Here is a 13,868-nt window from a genome sequence, read left to right on the forward strand (position 1 = left end):
GTAGCCTGCTTTGCTCCAAGCTCTTCAGAAGTGGCTGTTGGGCTTTTTGGTCTCTTTGTATCTTTCGTCCAGAATTTGCCCTAATAGCCCATGCCTGCAGTTATGGGCTGTAACAGTTCCATACAGTTTCTTTGTATTTTGTCGCTGGTGGGGAGATGTGTCCAGGTGCAAGCACTGCAGCATTGAAGCATGGGGTCCCAGGTCCCAGCCTGTCTCAATTTGAGGGCCAAAGGAACGTCTTCCTGTTCAGGATGTCGCTTGCAGAGTGTTCTGTTCTTAAGAAAACAAAAATTTTGATGGGTCTTAACTAAACTTATTGTAGTAATCATTTATCTATCTATCTGTCTATATTGAAATCATTTGTATACCTTAAACATACAATGTTGTATGTAAGTTATATTCAATATAGTTGGAAAAAAGAAAAAATTAAATTTTCTCTAAAAAAACCCAAAACCCAAATTATCTGAAATAGTATTTTGCTGATTTTAAAGAAGCAAAGTTCTAGAACCAACCCATTCTCAACTGACCTCTAGGGAAGTTATTCTGGGCATGTAGCTGTTAATTTTCCTTGTTGGGTTGGTGGTTGACTGGTCCATAACTCCAGGAAGGGGTTGGCCAAGCAAAACTAAGACTTTTATATGTCAGACAGTTACACACAAAGACAGAGAATTGGGGCTCAAATAAGTGATTTGAATTTTAACAAAGTGAGACTGGTTTTTTAAAATCTTACTTGTAAGAAATACATGAAAAAATATGTTAAAATTGTAAACGAAATAAAATACTTAAGTGCATCTTAATAAATATATCTCAGGTTGTTGCATGGCTGACCCAAATTGGTCATCGAGTTTGGTCCCAAAGTAAAGCCTTGGGCTGGTATTCAGTGTGGTCTCGGAAGAACCTAGGAGCAAAAGCCAGCACCCTGGTCCAGCCTGCTTTGCTCTGTGTTGTCATAGGTTTACTGCTACAAAAGATTACGTATGTAATTTTTGAACCCTGCCTTATGCTTCTTCCTTACCAAGCAGTCCACAGTGTTTCTACGCAAAAGGGAACAGATACCAAAAGATTATAATGTGACATCCAGGATTCCCATACAAAGCCTTTATCTAAGTCTAAACTTAGGTGCTATATTGGTACCTAAACTGGTAGCAGTTCTGTTTCACAGTTGTGAAATGGCATACATTTTAGGTCTTTTGGATAGAATCTGGTGAACAGATATGGGCTGAAATTTTTAAATGTGGATTCAGTGAGACAATTTCATCTTGGAATTACAGCCAAAAAAAAAGTCAGCTGTGATTCATTTGGAAACGTGGACATTTTGAGTGTTGACAACAAAGACAGGCCTTCATTAAAATTATAATTTTCCAACGTGTCTACAGTGAAGCTGGAACAAATATGACACAAAGCCATAATATTTTGTTTATGCCAAGAAACACTGGCTTTCTAAAAGAAGGTGCCAGTTAAAGTGGTAACGTAAAGATAGGTGAAAGTGATACACTTTGATATCTTACTTTGAATTTAACTGGCGCTTGCTTTGGTGTCTTGACTGTTATACAGCCAATCTAAATAGATTAGAAACGTTGGAAAAGCCCATATATGAATCTGTTAAAACAGTCCCTTTGTTTTGTCTGAATAGGAAGGAAACCGGTCTGTCATTTCGCCAGGGAGAGGCTAGACCATGACTAGGGCGTTGAAGGGTCAAGGAAAAGAATTAGAGGCATTGGCAGAGAAGGAGGAAGTCGAGTTGCTGTGGCTGCAGCGGGAGCCGTGGAGGGAGCAGGGGGCCAGTGCTGTCTGGAGAGGGTGTGTGGAGTGGAAGTTGTGGTGTTGCCAAAGCTAGTTGTCTTCTCAGCCCACGAACCACAAGCCAAGTGTGCTACCGGGTTTTTGCAAACTTTCAGTACAGTAATAGGAATCTACATGAGAACAAAAACACATGTCTCCACAAAGCCTTGTGTACCAATGCCCCTAGCAGCTTTGTGTGTGATAGCCAAAAATGGAAAACAGCCTAGAAACTCAAAACAACCCGGATGTCCATCAACAGGTGGCAAGTAAAATGCTATTCACAATAAAAAGGATGCACATAGCAGTGTGGAAAACCTCAAAATCATTTACTGAATAAGACAGGCTCTCCCCTCACTGATAAAAAGAATATATGCTCTATCATTCCATTTATATAAAACCCCCAAAATGCAAACTAATCTTTAGTGAAGAAAACAAATCTGTGGTTTAGTGGTTGCTTGGGGATAGGGCAGAAGGAGGAATGGGTTGCAAAGGGGCACAAGAATTTAAGGGGGTTATGGAAATATTTGGTAAATTGCATTGGTTTCACAGATACATTCCTATGTCAAAACATATCAAATTATTTGGTCAGCAATTGGGGAAGGGCCTCATGACCCTCAGCTAGAGAAGACAAGATATAATGACACTTAGCAAGAGGGGAAAGTGGACTTTATGGTTATAAATTAACAGACTTCAAAAAGGGTATTTGAAAGGGATGTTCAAAATAAATATTTTAAAGAGCTCAGGGTATCTGCTCAGTAAAGCACTTAGGACCTGTAAAGTGGTTATAGTATTTGTCCAAGAGCAGTTAAGTACTGAAGATCTAGAAAGAGATCACAGTCTTTGTCTGGACAAGCAAGGCAGTAAGTTATGAGTTTTAGCTTTCAGAATATTAACATGAAGTTCAGATTCAGATGATAATGCATATGTACTTTACCATGCCACCCTGCTCTGCCAGGACACAAATCTACATATTATACCTAAGAGTTCTTAGACTATGAATGATCCTTTCATTGGATTATAACTGTTCACCATTAATGTAGTGGAATTTGAAGGAAGAGGAAGGTGGGAAAGATTTACCTGGAAAACAACAATGCTAGCAGTGTTGGCAAGGCTGAGACTGTCACAGAGCCTGCGGTTACTTGTCGCCTGGTGGCTTCCAGCTCATACCAGGGGCCCTGAGATTATTCATACCAGTGTCCTCACACTGTTCTTTGAGATTTTTGTTTTGGTCTTTGCTGAATCATTTGTGGATGTCACAGGGTAGTTTTATTTATTTATTAATATTTATTTTTAAAATTTTATTTGAGTGTTCCAGGTCTTAGTTGGGGCACACAGGATCTTTGATCTTTACTGTGGTATGCAAGATCTTTAGTTGCTGCATTTGAGCTCTTAGTTATGGCATGTGGGATCTAGTGCCCTGAGCAGGAATCAAATCCAGACCCCCTGCATTAGGAGTGCAGAGTCTTAGCCACTGAACCACCAGGAAAGTCGCCATAAAGTAGTTTGGATTTTCACTTTTACAATGTGTGACTTTAAGTTCTGCTGATTTGGTGGGGGAAGTGGGGTACTGAGGGGCAAGGGAAAGGTGATATTCTTGTGCACAGTCATTGGTAGAATTTGAATAAAAACCTCCATCTCTGGAGTCCTGCTTTTTCAGTTATCCCTGATGTCCTTGTTTGCACAGATTTTGTGATGGTGTTGGCTTGATTGGGGCGGCAGATAAATTATGCTCATTTACAGTGGAAATCAAAGCATATCAGCACATCTGATTGATGGTGTGCAGCCGTCATGTGCTGATTGATGTGCCGTCTGTGACAGCTGCGGTACTCATCTCCTTCAGCCTTCTCCTATCCCGACACTCGACATAACTTGCATTCTAATCGAGTCACTGGAGGCCTCTTCTGGCAAGTATGGGCCGAAAGGTATGAATGTTAAATTTCAGAGTAATATTTTTTAAAAATACATGGTGCTATGAAAAGCGTATTGATAATTAATGAAATAGAATCAGGTAGGAATTTCTTGGGGAGATAAGAGAGAGATGGTGTTTGTAATCTGAGAGTGAGCATGAAAAATTCTTATGAGCTCAGTTTCAAGCTGATGCATATTAATATCAGAAGATAAAAAATTTGTCGATGTGCCATGTGCAATTAAACGTTAATCAAGGAGAGACACATGCATGTCATTACTGGCAATAGAACACTGTTTATGTGGTTTTTAATTTCCACGCTACTGAAATGGAACACAACCATAATATAATATATAAAATCTACCAGGGAATTCAACAGTTTTGCAATTAAATTTCAAGTCTTTCAAAATCATCTTGTCTATTTAACAAGTCGCTGTAATTGTTTAATAATTACTTGAATAAAAGACCCTGCTGCTGCTGCTGCTGCTAAGTCGCTTCAGTCGTGTCCGACTCTGTGTGACCCCATAGACGGCAGCCCACCAGGCTCCCCTGTCCCTGGAATTCTCCAGGCAAGAACACTGGAGTGGGTTGCCATTGCCTTCTCCAGACCCTAGAGAAATAAAATACCCTAGAGAAACATATATGGGAGTAAGTGCAAATAAAATTAATGAGTGAAAAAAGTGACCCAGGCTGATGGGTGGAATAGTGGTAAAATCTACAGGCGCTCCTTCAAGTAAAGGATGAGCTGAGGCAGGCCCAGGAGGCTTTTCGTATATGTTGAGAAGTTTGGATGGTTAGTGTAGTTAGCTTGGTATGTGGGGAGGGACAGTGGGCAGTAAGGATAAGTTCAGGTAAAAGTAATTTAGCTGAAATTTAGCATTCATACCTTTCAACCCAGCTAAAAGTAATGGAGTGTCCAGTCTGTAGCGGTTTACAGCCTCATTTCTCTAAATGTGGTCCTTGGAAAGCAGCATCATCTGGGAGTCTGTTATTGAAGCAGAGTCTCAGGCCCCACCTCAAATCTACTGAATCAGAATTTTCATTTTAATGATATTTCCAAGTGATTCATAGGCATATTAAAGTCCAATTTAGGCAATAAAGATATTTTGATATATCCTTTAATAAGAATTTGGAGGTAAGCAGTTTCAGAGTGGTTGGATCTACCACTCTGGATCATCAATAACATAGGCTTCTATTTTATTTATTTTTTTTTATAATTTTATTTATTTATTTATTTTTTAAATATATGTATTTATTTTTGGATTCAACGGGTCTTAGTTGTAGCATGGCATTGGGGCTCTAGTTGCAGCTCATAGGCTCAGATGCCTTGAAGCATGTGGGATCTTAGTTCCCTGACCAGGGATTGAACCTGCATCCCCGGCACTGAAGGGCAGATTCTCAACCACTGGACCACCAGGGAAGTCCCAACACAGGCTTTTATCTCAGGATTTGGAGGTAAGCAATTCCAGAGTCACTGGATCTATATCATCAATAACGTAAGCTTTCATCTCATTACATTTTGCCAGAGTTAGCACGTCTATTTTTTTAGCCTTATTCTCAGTGACCTCATGGTTCCAAGATGGCTGCTGTAGCTCTTTGCACAAGTGAGTTCCAAACAGGAAGGATGGGACATACTTGTAGTATCTCATTGGCCAGAACAGGGTTACATGTTGACTTGTAAAATTGTAATCATTTGGGAAGAGGAATGGTATAAATATGGTTGATTTATACCATTTGTTCATTTAGTTAAAAAAAAAAAAAAGTGGATTGCCTGCTATGTGTCAACCCATAGCATATCCCTTGGGGCTAAGCCTGAGATCAAGAGTCTCTGTTCATTAATTGCACAAAATTAGGGTTCTGCTAGTAAAGAGGGGTGGAGGAAACCATTATTAGACAGGAATCATTGCCTACTGCTGGTAGGATAGGCCAGATTTAGAAGAGTGTTGGAAGCCATGCCAAGACTGGACTTGATCCACAGTGGTCACTGGAGAATCAAGGGGGGGTTGATGTTTTGAGAAGCAAATCTAGTCTGTGGTGCAGGTACTGAGGCCAGTAAGGAGATTTATTATGCAGTTGTTCAAGTGAGAGGTGATGACAGCTGACCTAGGACAGCGACAGGCTGTGGAATGGAAAGAAGGGATACATTTGGAAGGCCACTCCAAGACAGAAGCCATTACTTAGTGATGCTGTATGCGGGCGGTAAAAAAGGGAAGGGCTCAGAGGTGAGTCACTGAGACTTCGGCGGGATAAATAAGTTGTCTAACGGGAGTTGCCATTATAAAAAAACTATGTATTACATACATGTGATCACAAGGTACAAAGCTCTGTAACTTAGATTTTCCACTTTATGGATCGCAAACTGATTTTTGTGTTAGTACATAGAGAACTCATTCATCCCTCTTTAACTATTTTTGTATTTATTTGAAAAATACTGTAAAGCCCAAGGAATTTAAGAATCATTTGTAACCTGATAAATTTAAGAAATTATAAAAAGTAAAAAAGAAATTGCCCTCTCCATCTTGCTGCTGGAAATGTGCACCCTCCCCCAATTTTCTCCTTAAGGTAATTCAGAATACCCAGAGGTTCCAATGCACATACACACTTCTCTCCTTTCTCTTTTTCAGAATGATAAATTCGTATTAGTCTGCAGCGTGTAATTTCCACTGTCACTCTTTTCCACAAAAATCCTTGCCCTTTATTTGTCGTGTGTGGCCAGAATTCGAAGAATCCCCAGTGTTAACACAGGAGGATTCTGCCTCAAAGTTTGCACCTTCTCTTTTTCTTTTTTTGTTTTACTAATTGCTTTATAACCACAAACTAGTATGGAGAATGCCCTGTACAAAACACAATAAAGGTTCAAAGATGGAGGTGTTCCCTTAGGCAAGGCTGAAGACTGCAGTCTCTGGTATTTGGAATTTAGGCTGCAGTCCTTGTTTTTGGATGGATCACTGGGTGTGTGGCACAGCCCATGCTTTTAACCAGATTTGAACAGGAGAATGGCCACTTGGCCCAGGTAGAAGTAGATGAAGTGTTTGGTTTCATGTGTCACATAACTACCGAAGTTCCTCCCCACGATGCAGTGCCAGGTGGGGTTGTACTTCTTGTCAAACTCCTTCTTGATATGGGCCACAATGTCCTTCTCTATACTTTTCCAATGCCTAAGTAGCACACTCCACCGAGTCCTGTTGCATCTCCTCCGACATGTGGGCATTCTTGATTACGGCCTTTCGGTCACACATGGTTACCAAGGTGCAGGGACTGGCCAACTGCAACGGTCTCCTGGGGGCGGGGGCTGGCGAAGCTCCCACCCGCGTAGAGAGGCGGTCGCTACTGAAGCCGTGGCGCATCTCCTCTTTTTCTATTCATGTGTGTAGATTAAAATTTACAGCATGTGCTTCTTGTGAGCTTTTAATCTACCGTGCATTTATTGTTTTGTTCATTGTCTTTCTTCACTAGGATATAAGTTTTGTGAGGGCGGGATTTTTTTGTTTGTTTCGTTAATAGATATATCCTCACAGCCTGCACAGCATGCCCAAATAGGTGCTCAATAAATATTTGTAAATGAATGTGTTTCCAGCAGATTATTCTCACTGTGCTTTAACACATTTGAAATCTCCAAATGTTTTTTTTTTTTTCCCCTGTACCTCCCTTCTGTGCCTTTCCTCCTTGGAGTCAGAAAAGCTCTTTTGGAATCTCCACTCTCTCCTTTTATTACTACCTTCTTCTGATGAGATAAATTTCATATGGTATTCTCAAGGGGGCCAACCAGTTTTAATATTTACTTAATATTAATTAATACGAATCTAGAGAAAGGGGAAGTACAGTCATGAATTCCCCCCAGAGAGGTCACTCGATGCCTGCCACAGTGAAGCCAAAGTGATTATTGTCACCTGGTCCTTGGTGTTATTGGCATCACTGCCTCTCTCCCTTGTATGCAGGCCCAAGCTGACCAAATGGATGTTTAGACTCCCTTTGGAGGTTGGGAGAACTCAAGCAGCTGTTGCCTTTGTGCAATCCCCATGGCCACAGCCCCATCATACAACAGGCACGTCCCTTACTTTCCAAAGGAGAGAAAGAGGCAAATACATATGATCCATGACACTGGGTGACGCTTTTATCCCTCACAACCATTAAAGTAATAAATTATATCACCATTTTAGAAAGGAGGAAATTGACCTCATCACAAGAAGGGAGTAATAAAAGGAGAGAGTGGAGATTCCAAAAGAGCTTTTCTGACTCCAAACCCTGTTGTGCTTTTACCCTACACCACTTTTTCATAAAAGTTCTGAACAGATTGTTTGATGTTTTTCTTTTTCTTCATCATTACTTTGAAAAGGTCGATTTTGACATTTGATTTACATTTCCTGACAAGCCATGTATCATTTTCCTCCTCTCCTCCCTTCCTCTTACCCTTCCTTTTTAATTCTTTGCATTTATAATGGAACAGATGATAGCTTTTCATGGTGTGCTAGTGATGGTATATTTTATGGAAAATGCCAGACAAATAAAATTATAAGTAGTCACTAGTGGAAACCTACGCTGGAAAATATGATTTCAGCCATAGTTCCGTGTTTTTAAAAAGCTATTTTTGCTGATCTCTACTAAGAGTCCCAGAAAGAGATGGGCATGTTTGCTGGATTTGCTGCTAGTTTCTATGTCTCCTTTTCTCCTATACATTTATGGTGACCAAGTTTACTTTTAAAAACATGCTGAGAAGAATGACATTTTTTTTTTTTTCAGATTTAAGTTGTCTAGGAAAAAAATCATGCTTAAGAAGGGGTCTGTAAAATCAAAGAGGCAGATGTATCTTCTAGAAAACCCATTCTCTGATCAGGCCATTTTATCTCTGAAGCCTTCTGGCCTGTCCACCTCCCACTCCCCAGCCAATAAATGCCAAACTCCTTAGTTTGGCAGTCAGAGGCCTTGCCCATCTGGTCTCAGATGATTTTTTGGACTTTGCTTTCTAATGCCAAGATTTTGTGTTCTATTCTGCAACAAAATAAGACTGTTTATTTTTCTGGAAGAGCCCAGCTTTCCTCTTTTTGCTCACCTTTGTTTGTTTTACCTGAAGAGGTTTTTTTCCTTTTTTCCTTTGCTTAAGAAAAGTATTCCTTCCATCTCTCCTAGCTCAAATACTGCCTCCTCCAGAGAGCTTTCCTGGATTAGATTTGCTTTCACAGCTCTGGACACAACCAGTCTGTCCCTTCTTTAGGATGGGTCTGGTTAAAAAAAAACCCGCCTGCCAGTACAGGATAAATGGATTTGATCCCTGGATCTGGAAGATCCCCTGGAAAAGAAAATGGCAACCCACACCAATATTTTTGCCTGGGAAATCCCATGGACCTAGGAGCCTAGCGGGCTACGGTTCATGGGGTCAAAAAACAATCAGACACAACTTAGTGACTAAATGACAACAACAACAAATTTTTACTTTATTTTTGCCCAAATTTAGAGAACAGTTTTAAGGCTATTTTTTAAAAAACTGAATATGTAGGGACTTCCCTGGTGGTCCAATGGTTAAGATTCTACTCCTAATGTATGAGGCCTGGGTTCAGTCCCGTCAGGGAATGAGATCCTGCATGCCCCAACTAAGCACTTGTGTGAGAGCTAAACATCCCACATACCACAACTGAGACCCAGCACAGCCAAAAAGAAAAAAGAATGGGTAGCTATATTAGCTGTTTGGTCGTAAACCCTATTTGCATGAAGCTGTATTTAGACATAAGAAAACATTTACATAAAATATCTTAGAAGCAAATCTTGTAAAAATAAAAAGGAGCTGATACGATAAATCGTAAAAAAAAAAAAAAAAAGAATGTCAAAATATTTTGAATGAAAGCAATTAGCAAAGGTTCTATTGGTGGTACAGTGGTGCAAGGTGGCAGATGGGCAGCCTGTAGACTTTAAATTTGTCAACCATAGTGTTTGAAGCAAAGCAATTCCATTTGAATGCCTTCGGATTGGCATGTACACTCTGTTCGCTAGCCTCCCCACTCCCTGTTGCCTTCCACCTGGCGTTTCACATTTATACACATGCTGCCTGACCTCTAATGGTACTTGAGTTCACATGCTCCATGTTGCTGTTTAATCAGTCACTTGACAATACACCAGGTCCAGATCATGACTCTCACTTCCTAGCTAGTTGTTTTGGGTTAGAAGTAAGAGTTCTATTAATACCTTTCAATGCCTTTTGCCTTTGAAATGGGCCTTATGCAAAGAAACAGGTATATATTTGACTATAGACTCAAATACAGACATACATGTGGTGATGGGTCAAAGATTCCTGGAATGCACTGGAGAACAAGCATGTTTATCACTGAACTGAAAGAACTCCCACCAAAGCTGCCTTCAACTTACCTCTAAGCCTTAGAAACAGAAGTGACCCTTTGCTGCTATGAATCAAGAGGCTGGACTGGCTTGGAAGAGGGTTGGCAAATGGGTGTGGCCATCACCACACCTCTATATCCTGTGCCCAGACTTTACCACCTATGATGTCACTGCTGAGCCTAGACAAGGCTCTATGACTCTAACACTAAGTGTTAAATTTCTGCTCCCAATAATCAAAGTTAGCACAAGAGGGAAGTCAGGGTGAAAATATTTGGGCCTTCACAGTTAGAAGAACACTGGGGTGTTGCTTTAGCCAAAAATGGAAGACTTGGATTTAGTCAGGTTAGTAAGAAGTGAAACCGTGTATGCAAAAGTTCATTATAAATTAGGAAATGCTATAAATGCTGCTGTTTATTGATTGGTTGCCCTGTACTTTACCTAAGTATTTTTGATCACTTCAAATGCCTGCAGGATGGGTGTTACCTCCATTTTACGATTGGGAAATAGGGCTTGGATGTTAAATAAACTTGCCCGAGTCCCCAGGCTCACAGTAAGCTGTGCTGAGACCCCTTGCAGCTTTGTCCAACCTGGGCCTGCCCACTTTGTGGCTCCCAGGTCATGCTCCAGCTACATGAGTTAGTTATTACCACAACAATTTCTGCTTTAATGAACATTCTACGTAAATATAAAGTGGGTCATGTTCCTTCTTATTCTCCCGGAGCTGTCCCCAGGTTCTACCCTGTTTCCAGACCCAGGCTCCTACTTTGGATGAGGTATGAACAAGGTCTGCTCCTGCAGAGAAATCAGGAGACAGGCAACAACAAAGGATAAAGGTGAAACGGCCAGGGTCAGGTCAAGAGCTTCCCTTGTCAGCTCTTTCCAGTCTTGCAAGAATCAGATAGAAGCCTTAAGGAGGTCCTAGAAACCAAAGGTGCTAATTAAGAGAAGATGGAGAGTGAAGTGGAATGCCGAAAAAAAAATAGGAAACATATTTGCAACTTGGACTAACATTGATTATCTTAAATTATCTGCGTGGTTAAATAATATGCATGAATTCTCATGTTGCTTCTAATGTGTTCAAAGTTAGAGGAGCTTTACAAACAGCCTGGGATTCTATACAAAATTCTGGTATGTGTCTAATGTCAGTCTACATAACTGGAGAAGCCTACAGAGTTACTCCGTGGTTGCTGAATTCTAGAATTTAGTGAGCTTTCTAGATCAGGAGTTGGTATTTATTGCGTGTGTGAGTAGTTTTTTTGCTGCTACTAAAAAGCAGGTGGTAGTTATGTCTCTGAATATCTCATTTCACAAACAGCTAACTGGATGTGTTTGCTGAAGGACCACTTGAAGCAGCCAGAGGCCACGGGTCCAGATGCCTTCCCAACTAAAGGATGCACAAAGTTGACCTCTGGAAGAGATACAGGGTCTCAGTCCCAGACCGCCATACCGTTCGTTGTAGAAGAATCACTGTGTTGTGACCTTCTGTCCCCCTCACATTTCTCCTTGGAAGTCTGTGAAGTTAAAAAATTCAAGACAGATCATAAAACACTGGAGAAGTAATTGTAAGCAGTTCCTTATTCACAGTTTTTTTCAATCTAAAGGTCATCCTTGATTTCTCTCTCTCACTCATACCCTACCGTCCATCCATTTGTAAGCCCTGTTGGTTCTGTTTCCAAAATATGTCTTGAATCCATCTGCTTCTGTCAACTTTCACTGACACTATCCTAATCCAAGCCGCCGTCATGATGGCCTCCTAACTAGCGAACTGGTCTCTTATTCCCATCTCTGACCCCAGTATTCCATTCTCCATTTAATGATCAGAGTGACTGAGTAAAGGATTTAATCACGTAATTCCACTACTTAACCCACCAATAGTTTCCCATTATATTTAGAGTAGATTCCAGCTCCTTACCGTAGCCTTCAGGGCTTTGAATAATCTGTCCCTTGCTTTTATCTCAAGCTGTTTGCTACCTGACTCTCCCTGTGGTACTCACAGAGATACTTTTTGCCTCCCTTTCACAGAGCTTTTGCACATGCTTTTCTCCCAACTCGTGCTATGGCTAACTCACATAGGTCTCTGTTTTAGTGTTAATAGAAGCCTATTGACTACACATTCTAAAATAAGTCCCTGGCCCACAAGCCTTCCTTCACATTACCTTGTTCCCTTCCTTCATGGCCCTTAACCACACTTTGTAATTATTTATTTCACTGGTTCCCTGATATGCTTATAGCTTGTCTCCTCTACTAGACTGTGAGCCCCTCATGGGGGCTCTTGTCTGATTGGCTCACCAAGAAGACTAAGTACTTACTCTTCTCCCAGAGCTGATTTCACGGTGGGTTCTCTACATTAGTAATCTTTGTCTTGGCTCAATGGCCCACACAAGGATGCATTTCTATTACCTGAGGGCATAGGCTCCTGCCCATCCTCTATCCATTGCCCGCTTCACCAGAAGATCTGAATTTCATCTATGAAAGAGGATATGATATTGTGTGAATGCCAGGGCCCTGCTTTCCTGTAGGATGCATATCTCTGTGTTTCAAACTCAGAGCAAGCACCGTAGGCATATCCTATGACAAGGTTGGAAGCCCTGCTGGCATCAGAATCCTGGGGTGTTAATCTTGCCTCCTTCACTGATGGACCACGGACTATGCAAGATATTTAACTTCCAAAATTTTACCTCTTAAAGTCATCATCAGAGACACTAAATATGTCTAAATTCTGTTTAAATATTTAATATCTAAATTTAGATGAAATTCTTAGCTTAATACATAGTAAGCACCTAAATGATATTTGTTAGAGTAGAAGTTTAATAAATATTTGTTGAATGAATGAATGAGTAACTTTCTTGGCCTCTCAAACTTCAGTTTCATCACCTGTAAATAAAGAGATTTAAGAGGATGATAACTTTCCAGTCTTTGGATTTAGTTACGAGGATGTTAATAGTTGTGATAATTTTTGGTTATGTTATTACTGACTTTTTCAGGATTGTTATGAGGTATGATAAAAAGTCAAATTCTAAATTGAATTCAAGAAAACACATTAAACAAAATTTGAACAAAAATGAAAACATTTAAAAAATCACCCTAAATCAAATGATAATCTGGTCTTTAATTTAAAGTGTGTCTGTGGTCATCATAGGGCTTGCAGCTTCTCTGAGGGTCTTTAACATTTCCAGGACAGTAGTTAATCATTTAATGTAGGTACCTCTTCAGCAATGAACGTGAACTCTTCTTTTTAAACATCTGTTTGCATATGCTGCCCTAGGCCATGAGATATGAAACCATTAAGAAAATACAAGCCAGATCCTCTGGTAAAGTCAATAAAAATCGTTTGGTTGAAGGTACCCATATTTAAGAGACTACACTCATCTTTTAACTGATTCTCTTAATAGTATTGTTTCTGAGTAATTGTCAAGTCAAACAACAATTGGTAAGAATTAATATCCAGAATATCTAATGGATTTCTACAAACCAGTCTTTTAAAAAAGACAACCCAGTAGAAAATGGCCTGACAATGTGAAGAGGCAATGAGCAGAGGAAACCTGAATAGCCATTTGACATATAAAAAGGTGGACTACTCACTAGCAACTAGGGAAAGGCAGATTAAAGGGAGAAAATAACATGTCGCACTCATTAGATTAGCAAAATTTAAGAGCTTGTTAACATCAGGATTGGTGAGGACATGAGGAAACAGGAACATAAGTATGTAGGTGGGAATGTAAATTGGCACAGTGGTTCTGCAGCAGATTACGGCCGTGTGCAGTCGCGCTGGAGATGAGAATACCCTTAACCCAGCAATGCCATTTCTAGGCATACATCATGGAATGTGCACAAGGAGACAAGTACAAGGATG

General features: G+C 40.3%; 1 protein-coding gene and 1 pseudogene across 8 annotated transcripts in view; one reads left to right on the plus strand and one right to left on the minus strand.

Annotated features, from left to right (window-relative positions):
* The window catches only part of TBC1D1 (TBC1 domain family member 1), a 224,924-nt gene that overhangs the window by 48,870 nt on the left and 162,186 nt on the right, over positions 1–13,868 (plus strand). The window lies entirely within an intron of this gene.
* LOC109560395 (dynein light chain 1, cytoplasmic-like) lies at positions 6,628–6,942 on the minus strand (annotated as a pseudogene).

This window comes from Bos indicus, chromosome 6 (assembly GCF_029378745.1).
Source record: "Bos indicus isolate NIAB-ARS_2022 breed Sahiwal x Tharparkar chromosome 6, NIAB-ARS_B.indTharparkar_mat_pri_1.0, whole genome shotgun sequence".
Classification (NCBI taxonomy): domain Eukaryota; kingdom Metazoa; phylum Chordata; class Mammalia; order Artiodactyla; family Bovidae; genus Bos; species Bos indicus.